Raw genomic sequence first — 16,493 nt, 5'->3', positions numbered from 1 at the left:
CCCTCAATTTGGAGGGAGAAAGAGAGCCCCCAGAGAGAAAATGGAAGCAGCAGATGTTCCCAGAGGTTATCAGAGTGTCGTCATCCGAGGAGCACCACGCTGTCAGAGCAGGATACGGAGAGAGACAGCATGTGGCAAGGACTTCCACAGATACGCTGGGGAGACGCATGAAGAAGCCACATGAAAACAGACTACCTTTTGATCTTTCATCAGGAGGCCATATTCACTGAAATGTTTTAAAAGACAAAAGGATACTCAAACATGGCACCGTACAAGACAACTTTCTACAATGCTGGAAATGGTCTCTATCTACACTGTCCAAAATGGCAGCCACCAGCCGCAAATGGTTCTTTCAAGTTAATTTAACCCATTATGTGCCAGGTTTTCAAGCCTGCATTTCTGTAAGATTTACTTATTTATTTGAAAGTCAGAGTTACAGAGTGGTGGAGAGAGAAGGAGAGAGGGAGGGGGAGAGAGGGGGAGGGGAGGGGGAGGGAGGGAGAGAGAGAGAGAGAGGGAGGTCTTCCATCTGCTGGTTCATTCCTCAATTGGCCGCAACAGCCAGAACTGGACCGATCCAAAGCCAGGAGCTAGGAGCTTCCTCTGAGTCTCCCACGTGGGTGCAGGGGCCCAAGGAGTTGTGCCTTCTTCTACTGTTTCCCCAGGTCATAGCAGAGAGCTGGGTTGGAAGTGGAGCAGCCAGGACTTGAACCGGCGCCCACACAGGACACGAGCACTTCAGGCAGCAGCTTTGCCCGCTACACCACAGCACCTGCCCCTGAGAATATTTCAACAGCATAAAGCTTCTTTCAAAGTTACTGCTAGTGGTATATTTATTGCTCGATTTAAGTGTCCCAAATAAAAGATGATGGGACATAATGGGTTAATGTAGAAGAACTCTTAAAAATTAGTTACCCAGTTGTCCCAGCCACATTTCAAGCGCTCTGCTCCTATCTGTTTTCAATTCCCTAAGCTTACATCTATTAGTGCATTTATCACATCACATAACCATTCTGTCCGTTCAGCTTCCACTCTGAGACAGGGACTAAGAAACACTGGATTGTGTACCCCTGCAGGAAGCAAGGAGGTCACAACTCTGACTGTGAATGGACGCGTGCGTGAAGGTAGGAAGCACTGAGCCTCTGGGGAGTTCTCCCACTACTGCCTAGAGGCCTTGCTGTCAGACAGATGTCAGCACTGCTCACGCCGTACAGCAATGCTGAACGCATCCTAGGGCTCGAGGATGCTAATAAGCATGTGAACGAAGATCAAAATGAGACGTACGGTTCTTAAGGGTGTTAATAATAATACTAACCAATAACTTCATGAGAATGCTGCAGTCTCTGCTCCCAGTAACACTGTTCTCCCTCGGCTGCCCTCAGGCCCCGCAGGGCTTTTTCACAGTTATTCAGGTAAAAACACAAAAACAGAAAATCTTTGTTTGTTTGTTTCTCATCTATATTTTTCCATAAATCTAATAAATCTGGAGATGCCCAAGTTCCTCTTCCCAACAATGTCCTAAACATCAAATCTAAACTTCCAAACCAGGGGTCAACAAATCCTTTTTACAAAAGGCCAGAGAATAAATATTTTCTACTGTTGTAACCACTCAACTCTAGGAGAGCAGTTACAGAGAGCAAAACCAATGGGCAGGGCTATGTTCCGAGAAAACTTTATTTGTGGATGCTGAAATAGGAATTTCAAATCACTTACCTGTTTCATGAACTATGATTCTATTGCCATCCTCTCCTTCCCCTCAGCTGATTAAAAAGATAAGGATATCCTTGGCTTGCCAGTCCTACCATATGAGCTTCAGGATTTGGCCTGTGGGCCTATGCTTGCCCCCCTCTGCTTTAAGGCCTCTCTCCTAGATCCTTGTGTTTTCTGTTAAAGTTACATATTGTAGAGTCAGAGAGAGACCCCTTAACCCTGGCATTAAGGGAAACTAACCCCTCGTGGGCCACAAGGAGGGGTTCGGGAGCTGTACAGTTTGACACATCCAAAGAGTGACCATTGCACAGGGGTGGAGGGGCATCATGGCGGCGAGAACAGTCCTTAACCCACCCACCCCGGCAGCAGCCCCAGCTGTTGTCGCCATCAGCTGAGCAGACAGATGAAGCCTCAGCTGGTCTCAAGATCCTTTTATAAACCAGTTTTGTCCAGCCTTCTATTAGTCAAAATCCTGATCTACATAAGAGTTTCTGCAAGCCCGTTAATTATGCCTTTGATCTGCAGTTACATTATCTTCAATTAAGCATTAATATATTGTGCATGAACTGACACTGTGTCATGCAAAATGGCGAAGCTCCTGGAATACATTTCCAAGGCCAGGATTCTAAACAGAGGCAGTGAAATATTTATTTTCAAATTCATCTGTGTTCATTTTCAAAATTACTGCTCTCTGAATTTTCTTTGAAATATCTGACCTGCTATTCATAAGTCAAAAATATAATCTCTCTTTTGTGCAACTCCAATTGGTAAATTATGTTTAAAAAAAAAAAACATAACAAAAAACCCCACAAAGATTGGCTGCTCGCTGTTAGAAGGTGGGGATGCAGGCCTCACACAGCTGTTGTTACCTTAACGAAACAGCCCTAAGTGTCTTGCGACTGGAATCTCATGAACCATATTGCTTTTATCAATCTATAATCCAAAAGTTCCAAAACAGCTAAAGAATGATAAGGCTTCCAGGGAGAAAAAGTCAACCCGAAAGCCAATATTGTAACACAAGTAAAGAGAAAGGAAAGTCTGGCTTTCTAGTTCCATGTTGGTAGTTTTTTCTTTTAGTATTTCGCAAAATGGGCAGAGCAAGCATTTGTTTATAAAACACTGGCGGAAGAAAGGTCTTGGGTAAACACAGAGTCTACATTGTAAACAGCATTCAAGTTCCTGAGTGACGTTCGTTTGCAGCAAACTCCTAGAAACCAGGTGTGACACTGAGACACGGGCCAATTTCAACACTCACCTGAAAGGGATCCAACAGAGACTTTGGTAAGAAAATGCGCTAGTGATCTTTTATTTGTATTTCCCAATTGGGGCTGGCCTAGAATTAATGTACAAATCGGCATATATCATAAAGCAGTGGGTTAGTCCACTCCGAAGCAGAGATGCAGACGCACATAGAGAACAGGGGACCTTCAGCCTGACACCAGCAGGACCGCACTCCCTGGACTTCTCAGGAGCACTCCAAGGTTACTGATGGGGGTAGGGTGGCCTCCCTAACTTGTGCTCAGGGTGTTCCGCTTCCTGGCCAATGCCACACGGTGGACAAATTTACCCAAGAGCCAAAGCCGAGACTCCTGACTTGGAATCCCCTAAAAGTTTCGGATGACTTGAGATGGCTGACATTAGTGAGATGAGACCGCAGAGGTCATTTCTACTACCCTAGAAGGAGGGTGGAGAACAAGGAAATGAGAGAACGCTAGCATGAAACTGACACTGAGAGTTTAAGATGGAAAAGAACTTAGCTGTCACCTTCACAAGTGGTCTTCAATCACAGGTGTGTGCAGAAAGCACTCACGTAGGGTTTTCAATGTGCCTGTGCTTGGACCTCATCTCAAGACTCTCATTCCAGAGACTGCATTAGGGAATCTACCTGAGGTTTTCTTTGGGCCCTGGATATTAATGGGGTAACATGTCTATCAGTTCTGACGCGCTCCCAGGCCTGAGAACCACTGACCGGTTATCTACAGCTAAGAAACTCAGACTCAGCGAGGCAAGTCACTCCACTGAAATCAGACTTGCTTCGGATCAAAATATAACCAGTGGAGGAAATTCACATACGCTTATGGTTGGGTAGGGTGGGAGTAGGGGCGAGCAGTGCCATTAGGATCGAAGATGGAGTCATTTCTTTGTGGATAGAGCTGATAAGCTGTATTTCTGGCAGATGGAAGTAATGTCTTAATGTAAAAAAAAATCAGGTACTCAATGAAAATATTCTGCCTTGAAAGGGTGACTTCCTCAATTTCACACTTAAGGATGCTGTCTGGGTGAGCAGCAGCCCTGTCACCCCAGGCCATTTTCCTGACTCCCAAAAGATATGGAAAATGACCAGTTTCACCATTATGCCTACCTCTGTGCACGGACAGACTTCAGAAGAGGACAAAAAGGAAGGGATGCTGGGCAGCCCCTGAGCGCCTTTTCCTCCAAGCAGGCACAGCCTCCTGGCTCACGCAAGGGTGAGTGACTTACAAATGATGGTAGATTGGAGTCCTCACTAGACCCTCACCCACATATCCTTTCAATGATGAACTTGCATGATCATATCCAGTCCTCTAAAGCAATAGCCAGCAAACTGTACCCAAATCTGGCCCACCGGCTGTTTGTATGGCCCTCGAGCTAAGCACTGTTGTGGTATTTTTAAACAGTTGGGGGAGGTAACCAAAAGACCATCTCATGAAATGTGAAAAATATTATGTAAGATTCCAACTTCAGCATCCACAAGTGACTTTTTTTTTTAAAGATTTTTTTTAATTTATTTATCTACGAGGTAGAGTTACAGACAGTGCGAGGGAGGGACAGAGAGAAAGGTCTTCCTTCCATTCGTTCACTCCCCAGTGGCCTCAATGGCTGAAGTTGCACCAATTCGAAGCCAGGAGCCAGGAGCCACCTGGTCTCCCATGTGGGTGCAGGGGCCCAAGGACTTGGGCCATCTTCTACTGCCTTCCCAGGCCACAGCAGAGAGCTGGATCGGAAGAGGAGCAGCCAGGACTAGAACCAGTGCCCATCTGGGATGCCGGCACCGCAGGCAGAAGATTAACCTACTGTGCCATGGCACCAGACCCCACAGTGACTCTTTAATGGATCTCAGTCCCTCTCCTTCACTGAAGTATCCTCTATGGCTGCTTTAGCATGACAACAGCAGAGCAAGTAGTAGCCACAGAGACACCTTAGTCCACAAACCAAAAATATTCACCATCTGGCCCTTTATAAGCAAAGTCTGCTGACCCCTGATTTAAAAAAAGAGTGCCTATGAAACCAAATTCCTTTTGTTGCTATCATGGAAAGTTCCAAGCAAATACAGCAGGTGAAATAGTTTAGATATACAAACTTGAAACGGAGACGATGGAGGAAGGTCAACTTCATTACCTAGCCACCTTGACGGTCCCTTCAAATGTCATCAATCAGTATGTGCCTTACATGACTTTGCAGGGACTCATTATAAATTACTGCACTCGGGCCCCTGACACGATCCAGGGACTGCAACAGGACTCTGGTGACGTAATATGATAAAGGAGATTTTTCTGTCGCGCTCGACGTGGTACTGAGCTGGAGACTTTCCAAGAAATTTAATTTCTAGAGCACCACCTTTAACTAGCCAAGACAATTCCACCTAAGCACCCAGCATCCTGGGAGAAAACTTTATCTTTTCTGGAAATGCTTGTCACTGGGTGTCGTCCTTGAAAATACAAATTTGAAACTATTTTTTCCAACGAGACAGACTAAATCCAGGATGTAGATTTTCCAATTAGACTCTTTTTAAACATCTGCTGGTAGGCTGCATTTAACATTAGTTATTTGAGCAAAGCACAATTTGATTAGACTGTCTGAAACCAAGCCAAAGTCTGCAAAATAATAGCTCAATTAAATCCTGTTTTGCTTTCATTTGTCTTAGATTTTCCTGAGTGTGATATGTTGCAAATAATCAAGTAAACCAATTCCTTTCAAAATGAGAGATTTAGGTGTATTTTCCATCCTCCCTCCAAGTATATTTAATAATCTATTCCATCTTTGCTATGCTTCATTGAACTTAATCTTGACACCAAATACATTTCTGTATTTTGCCTTTAGTCTCCTTTAATTTTCCATACTTACGAATTAAAGTTTTATGCCATTAATATCATACCTTAAACAGATTAGCAAATGTACCAAGGCAAACCTGGGGCATTAGGACAGCCTAACCACACTGCAGGAACTCTGAAGTTCACTCCATAACTGGCAAGGTTCATTTCATTGACCCAGTGGACAATTCAGGCAGGACTGACACAGAATTCTTTTAATGCTGTGTTTCTGCACTTAGAAAGTGCCTGCAGGTTTATGAATCAGAGCCCAGTCTGCAGCCTCTCCAACCACGCAGTATCAATTTCCCTTTCTTTTTGGCTCAAGAATATTACTCACTCACCTATCCATCCATCCATCCATCCATCCATCCATCCATCCATCCAACAACCACTCGTTCAAAAACTCATTCAGGAGAGAAAATGTCTACAGATTGCCTACTTTGTGCCAGGCATGGTACAAAATGCCACAGTTTCAATATTTCAGATTAGGCACTTGTTCCTGGCTGCTAATTAGAATTAATTAATATAAAATCCAGGGAGGAGAAGAACAAAAGACAGACCAGGATGGAATTTCTATAATAGTGCAACCTCACTTCTGCCCAACATGACAAATTTGCGGAAATAATGCCCCACCACAGCAATGGTAATAAGAGCAGCTAACTTTCTATTAAGTACTTGTCATGTGCCCTTCCCAGCTACTACCATGCATTAACTCAGCTCATCTTTGCGACAGAACCACAGCCCAGCGGTCATGATCACTCCATTTTACAGATGAGAAGCCTGGTGTCTCCCCATCAAATCTGGTTGCATGCAAGTCGACTACCGGCTTAAGGATAGGCCCCTTTTATTTAACACTCTATTTACATAATGATCGGAAGTGAATTAAAATAGAATTTGGAGATTAATAGGTACTCATTTCCCTGTTAAAAACAGGTTTTATACAATTATGAGAAGAGCTAACTTTTCTGAGAATCAACTGCATCGCAAGCACTGTGTAAGCACTTTTCATGCATTAATCACTCAGTGTTACCAGCCACACTCTCTAGATTAGAAAACGGAAACACAGAGAGTTTACGCTACCCTTCCAAGGTCACCCAGGAGATGGGGAAGTACCAGCATTTAAACCTGGCAGCCCGTGCTATTCATCCCAATCTCATGCTGAAAATACTCCACCACATGGATCTCCAAAACTCTCAACCACCTCTGCTGGGTTTGTGTGTGGCCCAGTGTGGATGATTCTACAGCTCTAAAGGAGAAATCACACCGGAGAGCAAATTGTGAGGTGATCCAGTTTCAGGATATGAATGCAATTTGCTCAGTCTTGCATACAACACAAAACTCGTGTTTAATCTTAGGTGATATTCCCATAGTGTCACAGAATCCTCCAGGCTTTGCAGAAAAAAATATCACAAGAATTTCTCCACCCTGATACGTGATGAGCACAGACTCTCTTAGGCAAGTCTTCATCATGCTGGGCAAATAGAAGCCACACATGCTACCCCTCTCAATTCCAATGCCCATGGCAGACATGACCAATCAATGCTAGTACTCCTATGAGCCCAACCTGGATCCAAAATCCTTCAAACAGCACTCCAGGCAGAACTACTTTGCATCTAGGTCAAAACTGGCCATTACAATGAAACCCTCTTTGCTTTGTATAATTCTATGTTTGGACTCTTAATTCAGTTTCTAGAATAAATAACAATTCCTTTATACTATCAAATAAAGAACAAACCAGACATAATTTTACTGATGCCTTATTAAAAGCAGTTTCATTAGGTCTGATGAAGCAGCTCTTGTGCGTGTGGGCAAGCAAGCGCCTGGCCTGCGGGTTCTCTAGCCGGGGCGGGGGTGGGGGGGAGACCAGGAGGCACCTGCTGGGCAGCAGCGGTGGATACCAATGTTCCTGAAATAGGCACAGATGGGACCATGGGGCAGAGAACTTAGAAATGGGCAAACTCTTTACATCACGTGGCTTTCAGTTTCCTTCTGAAAAACATAGAGCTATTCTCTCGGAATTAAACTCAAACCCAATTTAATCACCAAAGGTGTTCTTTCTAAACAGCAGGTAACAGAGCAGGCGATGTCTGCAATTCTGAATTCCTGGGACTCGAAAACATCATCAAGCACACCATGTTCATATCCACCTTCTTACAAAGGGAGTTCTGATTCTCAACTCCTGACTCTCCACTCTCCTGCAACCTTCTTCTGAGGGCATCTAATGTAATGCAAAGTTTGAATACGAAGCAACTAGTAGGAAGGCAGCAGAACTGAGACATAGCATGGTATGTAAGAGTGGACCATTGAAAGTCCTGAATAGCAAGGTACATGGGCTTTCAGGAGAGGCTGAGGCAGCAGTAGGTAGGATGTGACACAGAATGAAGAACAGAAGACGCTTTGGTAAAGGAGGCAACAGAGGACTGGAAAAAGTCTTTGCAAAGATCCAGGCATGTGGTGCTGGGCAGGGATCCATCCAGAAGACACAGATAGAGGAATGGACAGAAGATACCAATGGAAGGAAAAATGACAGGTCTGATGACAACACGGTGAGGAAGAGGGAAATGAATCAGCCAATGATGACTCAAATGTCTCTGACTAATAAGGCATGGGGATAGAAGTGATCTATCTGTTGGATTAGAGATACTGAAATTGATGTGATGGAGAGCTACGAGACAGCCGCAGGTAGGCAGTGAAGAGGAGTACAAACAGGTGTGGGATTCCAAGTGCAGAGAGGCACCAGACCAAGCAAAGAGGACACACGCATGCTCCAGGAGAGGACCAATGGAGCTGAACCGGACAGTGTGAACTCGCACTCCAGAAGGGAATGGCATGGAGGCCGGAAGGCTTTGACTTCAAAGTTAAAAAGGTGGCAAATTCCAAAAAAAGACATGTGAGCCCAAGCAACCAATGGTGCTAGCAGGTCAGGCAGGTTCAGGTATGGGTGGAGAGATGGCCACTGAAGTTAGTGGCAATAAAATCCAAGAAAATGATGAGGAGAAAAGCCAGATTGGGGGAGGTTAAAGAAAATAAGTGGCTGGTTGAGGGGAAAAGAAAAAAAAAGTTGAAGCAGCAGGCAGAATATTCTGGTTCCAAAAGCTTGGCAGCAAAAGGTGCTAGAAGAGAATAGCTGGGGAGGATGGATCATCTGAAGTTTGTGAACTACCCGTTTAAAATCCACATTCACCGTGAACACCGATAAACCCCGGGCTCTGTCTGCTTGAATGCTTACCGAAGTTCCTCAATGGGATGTAACGCAAAAGGACAAGGGCTGGCACTCTTTGCCCAATTGTGTCCTGGCAGCTTTGAATTCTACTACTTAAGTAGTTAAAAATCTGTTCTTTTGATGAAGGGGGGGAGAGTTATGAATAGAAGGCAGCAACCCTAGACCCTTCAGAAATGACGAGTATTCAGACTCTGTAATTTACTGGGCAATAATTTCAAACTCAAACAATCCCAGCAGCAAGGCGGCTGAAGTCCACCCAAAGTTCAAAATGGGATATGTTCTCTTTAAAATTTTGAGAGCGACTAAATATGACAACCATCTGATGTATGAAAATTATTCACAACCAAAAACAGACAGTCTGGAAATAGCCGGGATGACTTCATTTAGACAGAATTACCCAAATCTGTTTCTAATATACACAGTACACATAATAAATTTTTACAATATGACAAGGAAAACAAACTTAATAAAAGTTCCCGATCTTTTGTTACACAAGCATGCTATATCCATGCTATGTTTATAATAGTTTGCTCATGATATCACAGCTCAGTAACAAAGGCCCAAGCAATACAAAAACAGTTACTAGGCATGACATCAGCTCACAACTACCGTAATTACATCGATACACAAATTTCCCAAACTGTACATTTTCCAAACTGCTTCTCAATTTCAACGGCTGCCTTTAGACAATTACTTGCAGAGTTGTCTGCGGGCTTTGAGTAATACCCGTCTTTCTTCTCTTTCCCAAGCGTCATTTCCCTTTAGAAAGTGCATCTTTCAATTACAAGCACCGTTTTTCATATATGCCTGTAAACATATGTCCCCATCAGGAGACGGTGTGACAGCCTGGCTATGGCAAGCATCAGGCATTGGCAGCTCTGATTCTGTTCCTTCCGGAGTGTAAGGGGTAAGAGCATAGAGTAATTTTTATTTTTTGTTGACACATAGTAATTGCACCTATTTATTGGGTACAGTGTGTTATTTTGATACACGTCTACGATGCATCATGACGAGGTCAGGGTAACCGACATACCCTTGAGCCAGACTATGTGAGCTGTACAATCCCAGCTCTGCTATGTTATCAACCATATGGCCTCCACATGTGCCACCTGGCTCATCTGTAAAATGGGAACAACGATAGAACTTCACCCCCATAGGGCTGTTGCACAGTAGTTGGCTCCTAGAAAGTGCTATGTGGGTGTTTCCTATTTTATATTATTACAGTTATTTTTCTGGGACTTGGTTTCCTGTTTGAAAACCTTGCTTGAATTAACCTGACCTACAGTGGGGATTAGGCAGTTTTCCTAATGTTAGGGCAAAGGCTGCATCCCATTCCTATTACCTTGATATGGTGAGGTTCAATGAACAACATTTTTAAATGAATGAGTGCATATGAGCAAGAATGAATGAATTAAACCCATAGGTTCTCTAATACCCCATAGTTACAGACATGAAAAATATTTTCTTGCAGAAATTGAGTTTCATCCTATTTCTCTAATGACTTGCTTTCATGTTCCTGCAGCTAATGTTGATAAATACCTCCAACCCAATTGAAATAATAAGCCTAGAGAAAAGAGATATCACCTTATGATTTCAGAAGCGCATTTCTCTAAGGACCCAACTTTTCAAGCCCATCCCATATGCAAGAGTTCTGTCTCACTGTGTTACAAGGTCAGCTGGCTTTCCTGACCAGGCAAGGTGCCAGGGGAGAGCGACTAGCCCCATTGTCACTTCTGGTCCACAGTGTTGCACCAAATGCTGTTATTCTGGGCTTCAGGAAATTTTCTAACCACTGGACAGGGTCCAGTGCTGCGTGCTAATGAGTTTCAGATTGGAGGACTTCACTGTGCATGTGTCAGAAAAGTGCCAGAGTTTACAGGGAGGTGGGGGCAGGGAAGAAAAGTCGCACAGAAAGGAAGAAAAAACAGTAGTTTAAAAATGCTGGCTACTCAAATTGACAGGGAACGTGACCTCTGCACTTCATCAGAAATTCTTGCAGACTTACAAAATAGAGGAGTTTGCTTTTATCACACACTGTGAGGCTCATATGGAAAAATGGAAAACACTACATCACTTGACCTCAGCGTGCCCCTTCCAACCACAGCCGAATACTGTGTACAAAAATTCTAAATCAACTTAAGATGTTCCAAAAGAAGAAAAAAAACTTTAATTTTCCTGCATTAGACTTGATGATGACTATTTTGGTTCTTAAGATGTTGCTTAGAAGGTTTACGCAGGAAAAAGGCTCCTAATTCCAGGATTGGTATTTCATCCCTTGGAGAACAACAACGGTAGGCTCATCATGACCCACACTCTCTGGGCACAGGAAGACAACAGGCAAGCCTTGCTCCTCTCGGTGTGAAAGTCACCCCCAAGACTGAAGGTGGATTATTTGCTGATACTAACAGAACAGTCAAGCCAGTGTTAAACAACTTAAGGAAACTCCTGCCCTCTTCACTTGGGCATGCAAGGCTATGAGAAGGTGGGGCAATCTGCCCCTTGGTGGCAGCCAGTTGGCTGGAGAGCAAGACTTCTCATCAGGCCTAGCAAAGATCCCCCGGCTTAGGAGAGTGGAACCCCCAGAACTTTGAGTAGTGAGATAACATTTCCAATTTTTTTTTTGGCCATTCTGAGTATTGGGGGCTTTAAAAATCCAATCTTTCACATCCTGGAACTGTCATCAACATTTTTTCAGACGATGTCAATAAAATTGATTGCCTGCAGTTCGGAATTCTGCCTCTGCACATGGAAACAATATAATTTATTTTAAAGCATGTTCGATGCGGGGGTGGGGGGGCAGGAGGAGCAGGAGAACCTGAGGAAGACTCCACTACATTTGGGGTGGGGGTGACAGAGAACAGACCAGAAGCACTGGCAATGGTCTGCACATGACTGGGGTAGGAGGCCCCACTAGACAAACCCTCCCCCTGCCTGCTGTGCTGAGAGGGCTTCCTGTCAGCTATGAGTGATGTTTCTGGAGCATTAATACACTCATTAAATTCTAACTCCCTCTCCTTACGCTATTCCTTCCTTTGGTGCAGGGGCAGCATGACAGCTTTGCTACAGTCCTATGCGAGAGGCCCCCAGACGACACAGGACACGGTCGCTGGGACGTCGCATGCCAGAGAGCGGGCTGTTGCTTTTACAAGTTTCGTCTGGGTATTCAGGAGCTCAGATGGTGGCCCCACGTTGACGCGACACCTTCAACTCAGCTGCGTATCAGAGAACCCGTGGACGATGGTGACAGCCACCCAGCGCCCTACGTACCTAAACCAAGTCCCTAACCTGCACCGCTAGAGCACACAGCTCACATCGGTGTGTTTTTCCCCCCAACCCCCCCGAAGCACAAGTGGACGACCAGCAAGGGTCCGACACTGTTCCTCCTAATTACCTTTTTTTTTTTTTTCACTCTTGATCCTGTGGCTCTCATAATTAGTTACCTGGGGCTGCAATCCAATTTGAAGTGATGACAAGAAAGTGATCCATGAAAAAGTAATAAGTTAAATCCAATTTCAGCCTTCCTCTAATTAAATGCACATGGAACTAATGACTCCAACCCTAGCATTTCAGTGATAATGGTAATTAGCGAGGTGGGAGTCACTCTCTTTTTCAACACTGGAGGTGTAAACCACAAGGTAAAATGGTAGGAGCACTCTTAATTACACGTGTCATTTTGTCAGCAATTTACACATTTTTGACCAGTCAAGTATGTTTTTTTCCCCTGTCCCTCTCCACCTCCTAGCCCCAACAATGACTGTAACATCCTATTCCATGTTCCAACACATGGAAGCGCGTAAGAGCACTTCCGACTGGGGAATAAGAGATAACTTTCCCTTAGTGTTGTTCACACCTCTCCGCCACGACTAGGATAACTATGCAGATCTGAGTCCTCTTCATTGAAATCCAGATATTTACAGAGGAACTGTTTCAGCTGCATTTGCACTAATAATAAGGGATACACAGTAATTTGCTTATTTACGGACAATATGACATACAGTAGGTGCTATGTAAATGCACCCCAGGGAGGCAGGTATGCACTTCTCAGAGGCATACTGGATACCTGTGCTAGGAGACCTGACTTCCCATCCCAGCATACTCACTGCCTGTGTGCTTGATGGAAAGTCATCTAATCTTTCCTTTAAAAAAAATTATGGATTTATTTATTTATTTGAAACACAGAGTTACAGAGAGAGAGGGAGGGGCAGAGAGAGAGGGGACTGAGGACAGATTGAGATCTTCCATCTGTTGGTTCACTCCCCAAATGGCTGCAATGGCTAGGGCTGGGCCAGGCCAAAGTCAGGAGCTAGGAGCTTCTTCTGGGTCTCCCACGTAGGTGCAGGGGCCTAAGCACTGGACCATCCTCCACTGCTCTCCAGGTGCATTAGCAGGGAGCTGGATTGAAAGTGCACCAACAGAGACTCAACTGGCGCCCGTAAAGGATGCCGGAACTGCAGGTGGTGGCTTAACATGCTATGCCACAACACCAGCCCCTACTTAACCTTTCTAAGGGTCGATTTTCCTAATGCATAAAATGGTTTAAGGATGGTACCTAGACCAGAGAGTTGCTATAGGGCTGGCCCACAGTAAGTGCCCAACTAAACATTATGTACCACACTAGGCCATGTGGAGACATGGTTATGACTACATAGGAATATTAACATTATATGTGCATTTCTGCTCAGATGCATATAAATAAAGTGACCATACTGAGATACCTTTGAGAATGAGAATTATTAGTAAACACAGTCAATGGCATGGACCAGGACTGTTTGGGGCAGATTGGGACACAAGAACATCCCATATGTTTATCCAGCCGAAGCAGAGAAAGCAACAATAACCTAACTCACTATATTACAACTCATATCAGAATCCTGAAGACAAGGACAAGACATTACCTTTAGAAAAAAGAAACCTTAAAGCAGGAGTAGAAACCTGGGCCCTAAGGAGGACCTCTTGAGGGTCACAAAAGCCCTAACACTAAATGCAGAATCTTGTATGTGTGTGTGTGCATTTTCCTGGGGGGCTGGGGGTGTACTGTTCCCATGGCACTTACTAATGGCATGTGTAATCTCAAAGACTTAATAACCACTTTTAAAGCATTGTTTCTGTTTTACGGTTCTGTATCAAGACTCCTTTTTTAGGGATTCAGGATTCTCCAAAGTCTTATGACAAAGATGATATCTTAAAAAGTACCCAATCTCCGCACTTCCTAACAACTGAAAATGCCAGGGATGCCAGCTCTGGACAATGTTAACTCTAGATGTTAAAAAAAAAAAAAAAAAAAAACCTGCTTCCTACTCTTGATTTATCCACCTTACTAATTCAGTACATGGTGATATTTTTAAGGGTCAGTATTTCAGAACCATTCCATTTCACTATCTACAATATAAAACCATAGTTTCCTTTAAAGGTTTCTTCTTACCAATTTATTCCTTAGTGAATAACGTGGAAATGATATGAGGTACTAAGATTATACGTGGCATTAATGCAATGCAAAAATGCTGCCTAAAGCACGTTTTATATAACTGCAAATAAAAATGCTAAAAACACCTGCTGAATCTTGTATTTTAACCTTCTCCACTTAACGCAGGAGTCCTTGTTATAATCCCTGGCGTCCGAGTGGACTGAAAGGCTGGTCTTCCTGTGGCTCCCACTATGGTTCCTCCCAGTGAAGCAGTCTCCTGAGCCAGGGACTTGCACGTGACATAACCTTGGAAGGCAGGGGACAGGCAGGAGGGAAAAGGATCAGATGACTGGCTTCAAGTTCAAATTCTTTACAGACGGCCTGAAACTGCGGTCAGCTTTCCACCGTACACACCACACAAGGTTTACTTTCTTTCCTAACTTTCATGCTGCCAGAATACACATGTACTTTTCCTTTCTTAGGAGAAAATGTGTCATTTGATTTCCTTCCAGTTTATGTACTTATGCCAGCAACAAAAATACTTAAAGAACCAAAACGCATTACTCCCCAGAAACGACGGTCAAAGTTCCAAAATTTGATCAATAAAATTGCTCATCTACTCACAAATTAATCTTCAGCCAGTAAAGTTACACATTTTCGAGGTTATGAGCGCACCTGCACCGTTAAGCATTTATTTCACTTGTTTAAGCAATCTTCAGAAGTATATAAATATTTATAAAAGAGAGCCTACTATTTTTACTCACCTATAATTTTTTTTTTTTTTTTGCAGGAAAACCTTGTTAATTCTTTTACGACTCATAGGCCTTCTGAAGGCAAGGTCTGTATCCTCAACAATTTTGTATCCTATGGGCATCAGCACCACGCCCAGCACGTGGTGGCTGCTCTGGAAGGGCTCACCAAGCCGCATTTAATTAATTCAGATCATTCTGATGCTGAATTGACAATGGGGCCAATTTTCAATTTTCATTTGTATCATTCATAAAAAATTTGCAAAGCAAATTAATAGACTAAAAAGGCGATGTGGGTTCCGAAGCAGAATCTTTGTCAAGAACTTCAGAAGCCGTATCTACACCCTATCAATGCCTTCATTAATAAACCGTCACAGCAGCCAAGAACGCGACCGGCTCAGATTTGGTTCCGTATGTGTATCTGCACAGAGCGCCACTTCTCTCTCATTTATTCTTGTCTCCCTGAAATTAGTCCAAAGCGGGGATGTTTGACTACAGTTTATGATCTCTATCGAGTAACCACTTATAGCCTCCTCTAACTTTCCATTTTCTTTTGTTTGTATCATCAGCCTGTGAAACTGGAGAGCACTGCCAAGCACAAAGCAGGGAAGTGTGAGATATGCTTAAAATATGAGTCACAGTATATTTGAGGATTTGGGTCTCTTTCTCCTTCCCTCCCCCCATCCCCCCAGCTATCAGCAGATCAAATCCTTCTTCCCTGTCAAGCTTCCCTCTATGCGGAAGATCTGAAATTTCGCTAAAATAGGCCTCTCGGTGTAGTTATAAAGGGTACGAAGATCAGACATGAGCACTGTTAAGACTGGCTGTAGGAGTTCCCTTTCATTTCAGAGCCACTCTGGCGGAGATGCCCCAGCGAGGACAGGGCATGGCAAGACACATTTAAATGTGAAGGTTATTCCTTCGCTAGATGTGTTTTTAGGAGGAGATCACGCATCGTGGGCCCTGGGTTACTCATTTTTCCATTTTGTTTGTGGAACACTGGCCAAGCTAATAAAGCTTGCTGAATGTGCATGTGCCTGCCAGGCAGCTGAGGCGGACGCTCAGCAATAGTTATGAGACACACAACACACACACACAACACACCTGACCTTAGTCTGGTCAACCAACCCTTTTCTGCCTCAGCCAACTTTTAAAGCTAGTCTATATTCTCTGCTTGTCAACTGGCCTGGTTAGGGTAGTAGGCAAGACTCAAGACACCTTCTGTAGCAAAACCAGCCTCTGAGACTTCCCCTTCTTCCTCTGATTTCTGCAGACCAAAGAGCTCAACAGGAGGTCTTAGGTTGGCTTGGGCGCTATTCTTGCCAACAGAGACGAAG

The 16,493-nt window shown here is 44.0% G+C and overlaps 1 protein-coding gene across 25 annotated transcripts in view; it reads right to left on the bottom strand.

Annotated features, from left to right (window-relative positions):
• The window catches only part of FOXP1 (forkhead box P1), a 465,689-nt gene that overhangs the window by 137,829 nt on the left and 311,367 nt on the right, over positions 1 to 16,493 (bottom strand). The window lies entirely within an intron of this gene.

Source organism: Oryctolagus cuniculus, chromosome 10, assembly GCF_051225735.1.
Source record: "Oryctolagus cuniculus isolate XC-2025 breed Fujian yellow rabbit chromosome 10, ASM5122573v1, whole genome shotgun sequence".
Lineage (NCBI taxonomy): Eukaryota > Metazoa > Chordata > Mammalia > Lagomorpha > Leporidae > Oryctolagus > Oryctolagus cuniculus.
This window is presented reverse-complemented; position numbering and strand designations above follow the sequence as displayed.